The following is a 13,090-nucleotide window of genomic DNA, read 5'->3' as shown; positions in this document are numbered from 1 at the left end:
AGAAAGAATAGATTCAGTAATAACAATTAAAATTTATCCACTAGGTAAGCAAATCTCAGCTGTACTGAGGAGACAAACATATACTGAGTTTAATGCCACAATGGTTTTATTATCTTTGGGGTTGTTTTTTTTTTCCTTCTCTTCTACTACTTACATTTTCTCTCACTGAGTTTCTCTCAGTATCATGTGCTTATATATTTAGGCAGAGTATATTTATATAGATGCATCAGTTTTGCTATCTTATGAATAATCTAAATGTGAAAAAAAAATTGAAATGTGCTCTTACCCTTTTATCTCTTTTTAAAGAGTTGAGTCTAGCAGAATGAGAGATGGCTGAGAAGGAGATATTATTGAAATAACTACACAGCATAAAGGTAACTAAGGCAAAATGGATCTGGCATCACCACCATGATCCAAGTATTTACTCAGCTTCTTTAGCAGGCTTTGCAGATCTTGGAAAGGTTTTTGCTTTTGCCATTATATTTCTCAAAATATGTGCATATTAGGTGAGGTGACCAAAGAATAGAAATGTTCAGACTTTTGAAGCCACAGTAGTCGTGAGAATACAAGGACAATGCCCATATAACTTACAGATTTATTTGGACTCATATGTCAAGATTACTGTCTTTCTTTTTTATACTTCGCAATTAACTCAGTGCCCAGAATTTGGTACGCAAGGAAGACAGAGACGTTATACCTTAGTAATGTCTTTAGTAATGTCTTTCTGATAGTATCCTGTCACATATTTTTGCCCAAATATTCTGAAATGTACTTTTCACCGAATCACAGAAAAAGCTGGTTCATCCTTATACTGATTTACATTTTCACTTTAAAAATTACTTTATATGTGGGCAAATTTCCAGAACAGATTAGGAAAAATTACAGGTTCACCATTTTTTCCAGACCTCTTAAATCATACTATTATTGTTCCAAACTAGCACCAACCCCTGTTATGTTGAATCATCTGCTAGTGTCAGATACAATTTAATATAATATGGACCAGTCATCAAATTTTACTAGAAATAATATTTTTATTTAACAAAAAACACCACTTATGCACATCCATTCTGCTTTAATTTAGTTTCTCATCAAATTTTTACTGGTTGCTGGCAATTCTTTGGGTTAGAAAAAGAAATGGACCTTTTCTTGGAAGAGCCATGATTAGATTTGTTAAAGAATTGAGGCAGATTAAGTCTCTCAAGACAAACTACTAACATAAAAATCTGACATGTTTGCAAGAGCTCCAATGACATTTTAAGGTACCTTGGCTTCACTGTGTATTTATACTGACTGTGTTGCATATCTTATGTCCTCCATCTATAAAAATTAACATCTTATGCAATATAATGAATAATTTCTGAAAATAATTGTCATTCTTGCTTGAGAGATCAACAGAGAAAAACATAACATCCACATATGTCCTTGTAATAGAAGGTATAAACCAAAAAGTATAACAAGAGTACAAGATGCAACTTTAATTCACAAGCAATTTTAATTCATCAGGCAAATGATGGAAAGCGTTCTTAAAAGGCACAAGGAGGGAGTACAGGGTGTAGCCCAGCAGTCTGATAAGTATAATACTCTCTCTATTAGTATCAATTGACAGGGTTTTTATTAGCATATGCTAGAATTCTGGATTTGCCAAGCTCTGACTGAGCTTGAATTATCTTGTTTGCAGCTTGTTTTAGCTTGCTTGGTTGTAACAGTTGTCTAATGACCAGGTGGCTAAAACATAATTTGTCCAATTTGTCTAGTTTTTATTTGTATTTCTATAATTGAATGCCCTAACTCTTCTTGTTAATAATTTTTATATAAATGCCAAAAAAAAGTAGTTATGCTGTGTAAAATGACCCACCTATAATCTTTCTAATGATGCTGAATAAAGGAGTACAGACATGGGATGACATCAGATGCTTCAAATATCTGAGTGTAGGATGATGTGGGAAGTCACAGGGTGGCAAATAACTCAAAACTGCTCACAAACTAAGAAATTGGGTGAAAAATAATTTCAGGGATTATGAAAAGGACAAATATAAAGCATCTAATATTTCTAGCATGCACTAAGTTGCAGGGGTGATGAAGAAAGAAGGTGTAAAGAAATTTAGAAAAGACACAGAAATTATTCCAAAAAAACTCAGCCAGAATATATAAAAAAAAAATTCCTAAGACCCAAACCAATCAACCCTAAAAACCCACAATATTGCAACTGTGCTTCTGTTGGTGAAAATAATGTAGTAAATCCCCACATTAGCATCACAGTCTTCTAGAAGGGGAGCTCCAAGTTGGTGCCAAACCGATATTCCTTTTAGTGTAGACAAACCCATCAGTCTTGGGGTTAGGGAAATAATGAGAGTGGGCATTAATACCAGAGTGAAGACTTTTCTTGCAATTTGTTGTTTTGGTTTTTTGTTTGTTTTTATTTGGATCAATTTAAGGTATTTGTGGACTGTCAGTATTGTCAGTATTTACTTTATGTTGATTAACAGTATCAATAATTTGCAGAATTTCAACTGCAATTTTTAATTTTTTTTTTTTAAATTAGACAATAAATTCCTGATTTCACATATACGGTTGTTATTGTGGTTTAGCCCCAGCTGGGAAGTAATGCCCAGAGATATGATTGCTCACTCTACCCCAGTGGGATGAGAGAAGAATCGAAAGGGCAAAAGTGAGAAAATTCATCGTTTGAGATAAAGAGTGTTTAATAGACACAGCAAGCCAAAATAAACAAAATGGAATTTGTTCACTAATTCCCATGGACAGGCAAGTGTTCAGCCATCTCTAGGAAAGCAGTGCTATATCACATGTAATGGTGACTTGGGAAGACAAACATCTTTGCTCCGAACAACCCACCTTCCTTTTCTCCCAATTTTTCATGCGAAGCATGACATCATAGGGTCTGGAATATCCATTTGGACAGCTGAGGGCAGCTGTCCTTGTTGTGCCCTGTCTCATCTTCTTGTGTACCTCCAGACTCCTCAGTGGTCATGGACAGAGAAGTCCTTGAGGCTGTGTAAGTGCTGCTCAGCAGTGAATAAAATATTCCTGTGCTGTGAAAAAATATTTCACAATCACAAATCCAAAACTTAGTTCCATACATGTTAATATGAATAAAATTAACTATTCCCCAGCCAAAATTAGAAGAGGTGTTGTCTTACTCTGCCCTATCACAAACAAGGTTTGGATAAATAAATTAAAATCAATAGGCTACAGAAATTTAAGCTATGCTTGGTGTATGTATGGCAGTGACACTGAGCATATATGGATATGAGTATATATGGATATTTCTGTCTTCAGGTTAAAAATATTTAATAGACATTTTCTGCTTTCTTTCAGAAAATACTTTGAGGTGAGCAAGATGAAAACATAGTATCAATTCATTAATGTCTTTGGTAAAACCACCAATTAAATTTCAATACAGCAGCAAAGTAGCCTAGAGCAACATATTTAAAAGTGCAGCTATACTGTGAGTAGTTATTATGCAAAGTGTTTATGCTTAAACAAACATATTTGTCATAACTAACAGATTAAAATAAGATTCACAACCTGAAATGTTTATTATGAGAATTTCAGGGTATTTTTAAATATTTTCATAATATTTATTATGAGCATTTCAGGTAAAATTAAATAATGTTTCCTACATTAAGCTATATGTACTCATCATTTATCTTAATTTCTAACTAAGATTTCAATATCCATTTGTTAAACATTTTAGTTTTTCAGTCTAGACTATTCAAGTTCTTGTTGGTTTATATATACAAACTAATTTAGCATTAAACCATTAGAACTTCCTTGTGAGGGGAAGAGGAGGGGCAGACACTGATCTATTCTCTCTGGTGCCGAGTGACAGGACGTGTGGGAATGCTCTGAAGCTCCCATGTGAGGGGAGGTTTAAGTTGGATATTAGGAAAAGGTTCTTCACCCAGAGGGTGACTGGACACTGGAACTGGCTCCCCAGGAAAGGGATCACAGCATCAACCCTACAGAGGTCAAGAAGCATTTATTTGAACAATGCTCTCAGACACATGATGGTGTTCTTGGGAATGGTCCTATGCAAGGCCAGGAGTTGGACTTGATGATCCTTGTGGGTCCCTTCCAATTCAGATTATTCTGTGATTTCCTAGCAATAGCTCTTTTTTTTTTAAGGTTGAAAAAGTTTATACTTTTCAAGTGATACAATCTTACTTTTTATACATATATAGATGGATAACAGCCTTCAGAATATTCTCATGTCAAACTGTAAATTCTTGTTCAGTTTGCAACACTAACTCCTGAGAAATACAAAGTCCATGAAAACATACACTAGACCTCATCTTACAGGAGATTTTTTTAAAGATTTTAAAATCTATTTTTGTCTTTCCAAATTCTAAAGTTATGATTTTTTCTCTGACTATTTACTGGTTTTCCCCTCGTTTTATTGATAATTTTATTAAAAGAAAAGGATACAATTTGTGTGTGTGTAATTTCAGATATCTTGAAGATCAGCAAACAGAAAAAAGTGACCTTTCTTCTCTGTCCTTCAATGGTATAACTCAAGAATAGCAGTTATTGTTTTCCATCTTTCATCATGGAAATTAAAATATGTCGTAAAATGATGTTCTAAAGTATATTAACCAAGTCTTTAATCTTCTTTTCCTATAACAAAAGAACAAAAGAGAACTAATCTTACCTGGAATTATATTAGTATGCTTTTATTGATTGATGCAATATCAAAAACACATCATCATGTCTCTAACATCCCATTACCATTTGTCTTTAAGGATTAAAAAGAATTAATTGCCTGAATTTTAAATGTTTTTCATTGTCTTTGATAAAAATATTTATATATTCATTCATTAAAGGAATGTAAAAATCATAAACTGGTTAAAACAATACAAGCTGTTAAGTGTATGTATCTATTTTCACTACACAATTTTTATTACTGTAGATGAAACCTATTATGTTTGCAAAAAATAAGTTCCTTTTTTTCTTCTTCTCTAGTCTTTCTGAATTAATTTATGCTAAATTTGTTCCAGTGGGTTTACCACTATATATTTCATAATATTTTCATAAAGACGGATGTATTTTGTAAATTATTTTCCATATAGGTTTTTTGTTTGGTTTGGGTTTATGTTAATTTTTTTTTTTATTTTATTGTGCTGATTTTTTTTTTTTTTGGTCATGGTTATGGATGTTTTAGAAACGCCACAAAATACTACCAGATAATGAAATGCTTGAGCTGCTGCATGTGTAACTTTTGGGGAAAGCTTTTCCTTTCCCCTTACTCAGAGATTCTAGGAGTTGGTGGGAGTAGCCCATCCTAAACCTTTTTTTAAATCCTGTCATTCAGCCACTTGGGGTCTGGGTACTCAACAGTGTTGGCAAACCTTGGAGGAAGGCCCAAGTAAATCCTTACCCAAAGTATCATATAAAAATAACTGAGAAATAGTATTTATACATTTTCTCCTCCATGTTTAAAGTCATTAAATTCTGTGAGGATATGTTCACCTGTCTAAATCGAATGCCTGCTGATTTCAGAAATTAAGGTGCACAGTAAATTGTATCTTCAAATGTTGTTAACTTGCTGCAAAGGTTTCATACCTTCTCGGTGGTTTCTCACAAGCAGCTCCTCATAGCACTGACTCCTTCTTCTCAGCACAGGCAACAAACTCCATCACCCCTCTCGACCAGCCAACCTTCTCTTTTATAACACCCCTCTTAATTGGATCCAGCTGTGGCCTATTAAGAGCAGGCTTGTTCTTAATGCTTGATAATTAGCACAGCTGTAACTCCTTAGGGGCCAGATTACCTTCACTACTTGTTTCTATTCTCCTACTTTCTATCTAACCACATTCAAAGGTTTGATTTTTATGTATGCCTACCAAAATTGAACTTGAGCATTTTCAAAATAAATATCTGAAAATATAGCATTTCAAAGTGAATTTTGACATTAAGCAGCTTCAGTCATAATTATACAACATAACCAGGCTGGTATTTTACCTTTTGTCTCCCCATTCTGAATGTCTGGGAATTTGTGAATTTATTCTTATAACATATTTTAATGTTTTATTCATGATGAGTGATAAATTATAAAAATGTCAAATTACAACTAATACAATGTTTCTTTTCAAATTCTGTGCATTACTATAATTACTTATAAGTTTAAAAAATAAATATGGCTTACAGAAGCTTAAAAAGGATAACAATATTTTGTGAGAATTCTGAAAGTAAAGCAGATGAAATAAACATAGAAAACAGCAGTCATGATAAACAGTTTTCCATATATTATTATAGAAAATTGGCTTAAAATGGAAAACTGTTTTTTAAAATTACATGCATTCTCTAACATGAGAAGTTCATTAACATCATTCACCAATCTAACATCATCTACCATTTCAGGGCACATCTGAGTCTCTCAGCCAAGATGATGGTGCCTTGGGGAAAATGTTGCTAAGAAAGCGTAAAAACTCTGTGCAGGCACAGAGTCCACCAGTTCCCTGGGCAGTCTGCTTCAATATTTGACAGCTCTTTTTGTGAAGACATTTTTTTCTTAATAGCTAGACTAACCCTCCCCAGAGGTGCAGCTTGAGGTCTGTCATCCTGTCACTGGTTACCTGGGAAAAGAGACTGACCCCTCCTTTTCAGATAGGTGTAGAGAGCAATAAAGTCACCCCTCAGCCTCCTTTTCTCCAGGCTATTTAGACCCAGCCCCCATAGCTGCTCTTTGTAAGACTCGTGCTCCAGGCTCTTCACCAGTTTCCATTGCCCTTCTCTGGACATGTCATTGATGAATGTATGTCCCAACATGGAAAAAAATACAGAGAAAAGAAAACCATATCATTATCTTTGAGTTTCAATTACTTGTGGTAGGTGTTGCAGAGGAAGATACAGGGTAACATGCATGAAGCAAAGATGGCATAACATAACAGGAAAGAAAAAAATAAAAAGGAGTCAAAAAGCTAAATCTCTGGAAAGTTTATTCCTAAATCCATAGGATTTGTAATTCACTCATTTTCACACACACAGAGGTTTATAGCCCTATTTTCAAAGTGAGTTTTTACAGCACTTCTGCATATTTTCTCTATTTATGAGAGTACCTTGTATTTTCTTGGGCACTGAAATACCTTGCATTTAATTACACAAAATGCATAACATCTCACAATGAATATGGATGCACCATTAGTTTGTAAAATATCCTGAGAACAGGCAGATTTATCAGCAAAAAACTTTAATGAAAAAGATAGTGTTGAGAAAATACCTTGGAACAATATATTTGGAAAGACACCTGGATTTTTTAAAGTCAGATATTTTCAGTATCTTTAAAGCATGTAACAGTGAAATAATGTTTAATTAATAGTGGGATTAATCTGGCCTATAACTATATAGAAATTACACTGGTAGTGCACAGTAGTCATTCAATTACCTACAGAACCTCCTGTAGAAAATTATTCAACCCTCCTTGCTTTGTCAATAGCATTTAGTGTAAATGCTACCTTCTGCAAGATGCCCCTTTCCATTGACTTTAGAGGACATCCAGACAAATAGCTTACATTATGTGCCTAAGTTTTAGACAGCATCTTGGTAGATGAATGTCACTTTACTTAGCTAATGAATATTAAACATTCTCAATTACTATGTATTTATGAACTAATGCTTGCTACTGACAGATGCTATGAAACTTAAGCATGTTGACAGGAAAGTCTGTAAGGGTGTGAAGCTTCCAGTTCTTGCCAGAATACTTGTCAAAGTTGTGGTACCATCAAATAAATTAGCTTGTAAAAATAAGAGCAAATGTAATGAACTGCATTTTGTTACCTAGTTCTGACTTCTATTAAAGGCTTTCTAAATTTCATTAATAAGGCTTTTTTCATTTAAAATTCAGAATAAATTTATATTCAAACTTATAAATACCTATTTTAAAAAGTTCTAATATATATAAAAGTATTTTGCCCTGACTTGGGAATGTCCACACACACACATACATATATGTATATGTATATATATGTAAAAACAGGCTTCCTGTGCATTATTGCAATTAAAATTGTTGTTACCATCATTTAGATTTGTGTGACAATAAAAAAAAAATTAAAATATTGGCTGTTCTACAACCAATTAAGCTTTCAATCATAATGAAAATTATATAGTAGCACTAAGCTCTTACATAGAAGTAACATATTTATAAATCAAGTAATAGGGAAAAAATTGCCCTTCACACAGAAAAGTAACTTCCAATTTTTCCAAAACAAGTAGTTCAGCATTGTACCCTAAAAGACTGTTTGGCAGACATATATTGTATTAATATAGTGTGAATAGAATCAGAATTTTTTAAAAATAGGTAGAGCTAGATCTCCTTCAGTTTTGGGGTTCTGTTTATGTTTAAGGTCCTGACACACAAAACTGAGATTGGAAAAACTCCTGTTTACACATCTAATTCCCTAGAAACTTAAATCTTTGCCAAGAGCATCTCCTAAATTTTTTTCACACAAGTCTAGAATTTGCTAAATACCAGTAAAAAATGTTAAATTTAAAGGAGTTTTTAATACACCAAACACTGTGGGATTTACATTTTTTATCTCTTGTCCCTTTTTTTATATGCATTCACTCTATACAGTCATTGGAATCACTCAGTAAATTAACAGAGAATCTCACAAAGCCACTGAGGAAAGTTACAATTTGAGGAAGAAATATTGAGGAAAGTGCCTGGGTTGAGGTATTCAGTGTTTTTTTGAGACAAACACAACTGGAGTCCAATAAAGAAAATTATAAAATGAATCTGAAACAACAGGGCCCAGGGTCTAATTATCTTTCAAAATATTTAATGAAAGGAAATAGTTAGGATGAAACTGGATTCCCACAACATATTATCTCACCCACCCAACAACAAAATAGGAAATGTGAGCACAGTGAAAGATTAAAATTTATTGAAACTAATGTTTTTATCTCGTTATAGAATTTCCTAGCCATCAGGTTAATATTAGAAGGGATGCTTGGGAATGGAAGAGCAAAGCTGTTTGCTCAAGCAGAGGAAGAGCCAGTTGTTTATAATTCAGTTCTTATGCTGCCCTGCTGGGGGAGAAGCCTGGGGAAGGTGGGAAGGTACTGTTGTAGCAAAATATATTATGTAAGAGAAATTACTTTTTCCTGTCTTAAAATAACCATATCGAAATAGCAATACAGTCAAACACAATATCTTTTCCCCTTTTTAATTTGAATGTGGACCCTGCAAATGATAAAACCCTCATATTCTGCCAAGACCCAAAATAGATTTTTTTTTTTTGACATTTTAAACTGGATGATCAAATAATTTAATCAGAGTATTCTGGGAAGGGAGTTAGACAATTGGCTCTGAACTCATCTCCGAAGCAATATTTTAGCAAATGCAATTTGCTCTCGATTATCTCATTCCATTTCCTTGTCTTGGTGTATGGACACAAAATCTTATTTCCCTTTTATTTATGTGTTTATTTTCTTTTCCTCTCCCACCACTTCATACTAATAGGCTGAAGTAGTATGCAAGGAAAACAGGTCTCCATTGGAAGAGAAAAGTTATTTGACATACAGAAAAACCACAACTTAGAAGATTATATATTCATTACATTCTGTCATCTGATGTTTCTAGTACTGGCAGGAAGAAATGAGACTCAGTCATGGCAATCTATAGGAATTTTGCCTTTCAGGAATAAGTTCCCTTGACACTTTATAAAGCATTAGGCAACATAGTAGCCAGCATAATATAAACTGTAGCTTGTTAAACTATTCAAATAGTTAAAATGGAAGGTGTGAAAAAAATAAAAACTGTCAGTCTTTCTTCCTACAAAACAAAAAAGCCTCTGTTTGCTCCCAAGTCACTTGTTACAGGTAGCCAGCAGGCTGACAAGATTTTTTTTTTAGTGGAACTTTTGAAAACATACCAACATGGATTTTCATTGAAGCGTTGTGTAGCATCACTTTTGAGATATGAACTGTTCATCAAATACAGTTCAATTTGAAGTGAGAGGATACTAAAAATAAGAAAGTAATGAAAAAAGTTATTTTATTCTCATGGAAAGATGTGTTCCAGAAACCTAGGGAATAAAACAGATAGTTTTTTAGTCTTCCAAATATTGACTGCTGTGTTTGCTTCCTAACTTGAGTATCTGTATCTATGTCTTGGTCAAACATCCTAATAGGACACTGAAAACACATCATTTAAACCCAGTCATCTCCCTTGCTATTAAGCCAATTAATGCTGTCCATCAAACATATTTGCTCACTAATGTTGCAACATATCCAGTAATTTTTAATTATCAAATTTGCCTATTATTTCTAGAAATTTAGTAAAATGCATAGCAATTACTCATATGTAATCAGAGTAATTCATAAGGGTGTACATGAAAAAAACACTAAATGAACTTACATATTCATAGCTTATACTTTGAAGGATGTGTCATGCATAACAAATCAAAAATATTGAAATCAAATTACTGGAATTTTTGTGATTAAATTGAAAGCAAAATATGATAATATTGTTCTTCAAGACAAACACAGTTTTAAGAAATGCTGGAATCTATTTCAAATTTTGAACCTTTGAGCAAATTATAGCAGTGCAGCTTTAGTTATGATGTGTTAGGCTGTATGCCATATTTACCAAAATCACTGTAATACTCTAACTGATTCTTATTGAATTCAGATGAGAAATCTTCTAAAACTTTTTCATCTGTGATATATCTTTAACAGTCTAGCAAGGCAAAGTTACTGATTTTGTTTTTCCTTTTAATTTTAGTTTCCTGGAAGGATGTAAAAATAACAGGATGCAGTGTTTTAAGGGATACACCTATATCCCTAAAATTTTTGATTAAATTCTGACTCTTTCTAGGTTGTAGATGTCATTCCTAAATAATTATGGGGTTACAAAGAAGATGAAAATCCCTATCACTAGGAAAGGAAAGAATTTAGCTGTAGAAAAGACTCAGACTTTTTTTCATCATTCTTCCAAAATTTGTTGGTTAAGTACCTGACTCCTGTTTATCCCTTTCTGGATCCTTCTTGACGATTCTGCTTTCTTTACCACTCTCAACTCTGACTAGCAAGAGATGTTGTGTCCTAAATGTGAACGATACATAATTCTTTATACAAGTTACCCAGTCACTGAGAACATTTGCATACAAAAACAAATAGCCTGTCCACACAAGAGAACAGATGAGGAAATATGCAGCTTAGCCAATAAAAGTTTATGCCCTGTTGTCTTCTGTGTTGCCAAAAATAGTTTTGAGTGTAACTCACACCATTACACTGCATATCGAATTATAAGAAATTCATTACCAACAATAAATTGACACATTCAGTATTCCATTCAAATTCTCCACTTGCTTGTTTTAGATAAACAGTGAGGTGATAAAGCAACTATGACAATCTAAAATAACTGTGAAACTGCTACTGAACAACTGCTGTAACTCTTAATATGACAGTAATTCTAATTCAAAAGGTGAACTTCTCCTAAATTGTGGAATATGCTGCGAATATTTTTCAAAAAAAACCAAAAACAAATGAATGGGAGATCAGTCTCCTAAATGTAGGTGTCTAGCACAAGCTGAGCTGCTCTACGGTATCCTCTTTGGCTTCCAGTTCCTTGCTCACATACTTGCTCCAGAAGTACACCTATCTCTTGTGCCAGGGTGACTGGCTTTCCCAGATTTGTTGACATATTCTAAAAGCCACTAAAAATGTATCAGCTTGAAGTTTAGAATAGAGATGAGGAAGAAATTCTTTACTTTAGGGTTGTGAGAGACTGGAACAGGTTACCCAGAGAACTTGCAACCTCCTCATCCCTGGAAGTGTTCAAGACTTGTGTCATGGTTTGACCCTGGCACAATGCCAGGGCCCCTATGAAAGGTATGTTTCCAAAATGGTTACTGTGAGATGTGACCCGGAAACAGAACAAAGCAGGCTCCAACTTGGGAAAGGAGGGGAAAACACAACACTTTATTAATCTACAACGTAAGAGACAAAAGGAAAAAAAAAAAAAAAAAAAAAAACCCAAAAAAAAAAAAACCACCACCAAAAAACACACACAGCAATCCACAATGGAATACCTCCAAAGCACTCCTCCTTCCTCCACCCCTCTAACACTCAAGCCCCTCTAACACTGAATTCTCAATCCAATACCATCCTTCATACAACATCCCCCCAGTTCATCAGGAGAGAGGAGTCTCCTTCTTGCACCATGGGCCTCCCCAGGAAACACAGTTGGAACCTCTTGTGCTTCTATGTCACACGCGGCAGCCACCCGGAGAGAATCTGCCGTGGTGACTATCTTCCTTCCATGTCCAGTGCTCTCACCACCGGCCATGGATCTAAACTGCTTCTTAGGTCCTTTAAGAATGCCTTGCCCAGTTCCAAGAATTGGCAGCCTCTCACCATTTGGGACACCTGTCCCCCCCATATTTCACCTCTGGTGCCGAGGGGCCTCAGGAACAGAGATCCTTCACTGGAGGCAGAGGGCTCCACCACACCCTCCCCATCAGTCTCTGTTCCCTCTACTTCTTCTCACAATGGCTTTGTCACTCTTGGCTTCTGGCCAACAGCCTCCCCCAAGGTGCAGTCTCTACATTACAGGAAGATTTGGTTCCATCCTGTGGCCATGTAAGAGAAAACTCCAGCCAAAAGGCCACTCCAAATCATCTCCTCCATCTAGGGCACTTCTCATCTGCTGGTATTTCTTCACTCACTCAAGCCTTCTCATCTGCCCATCCTCCGTCCCCTCTAAACTCTCATTTGGGGAGGATCAGTGTTTTTACAGCTTCCACTGTCCCAGCACCAAAGGGGTTAAAACTCCAGCTGAGGTCTGCCGGTGGCTGGGCACCTTGCCCCACCTCCTCCCTTCTTCTCCTGGCCATGGTGCTGGCACAACATATCAAATTCCAAGCCAGCACAGTCTCTATCACTCTCTCCCAGGGTGAGGGGCTGCCCAAACATCCCAGGTCTCCTCCACCCCTGCACCTTGCAGGTTCCGGCCTCCCTTTCCACAGGCCGCATGGCCTTCCCCTCCCCCACCCAGACGCAGCTGGGCAGGGGAGAGGAGGTCAGACTCGACTCCCACCGGATCCAAGAAGGAAGTTCTCTGCGAATCCTC

The 13,090-nt window shown here is 35.4% G+C and overlaps 2 long non-coding RNA genes across 2 annotated transcripts; both read right to left on the bottom strand.

Annotated features, from left to right (window-relative positions):
* Positions 1-1,011: 1,011 nt before the first annotated feature.
* Positions 1,012-5,990, bottom strand: LOC135295428 (uncharacterized). Its single transcript, XR_010357521.1, has 3 exons — positions 5,581-5,990; positions 4,504-4,635; positions 1,012-3,050 (listed from the first exon to the last, which is right to left on the bottom strand). It is a non-coding gene; the product is annotated as an uncharacterized LOC135295428 (long non-coding RNA).
* Positions 5,991-6,393: 403 nt separating this feature from the next.
* On the bottom strand, positions 6,394-11,404 carry LOC135295427 (uncharacterized). Its single transcript, XR_010357520.1, has 3 exons — positions 10,973-11,404; positions 9,891-9,980; positions 6,394-6,751 (listed from the first exon to the last, which is right to left on the bottom strand). It is a non-coding gene; the product is annotated as an uncharacterized LOC135295427 (long non-coding RNA).
* Positions 11,405-13,090: the final 1,686 nt, after the last annotated feature.

Source organism: Passer domesticus, chromosome 2 (assembly GCF_036417665.1).
Source record: "Passer domesticus isolate bPasDom1 chromosome 2, bPasDom1.hap1, whole genome shotgun sequence".
Lineage (NCBI taxonomy): Eukaryota > Metazoa > Chordata > Aves > Passeriformes > Passeridae > Passer > Passer domesticus.
This window is presented reverse-complemented; position numbering and strand designations above follow the sequence as displayed.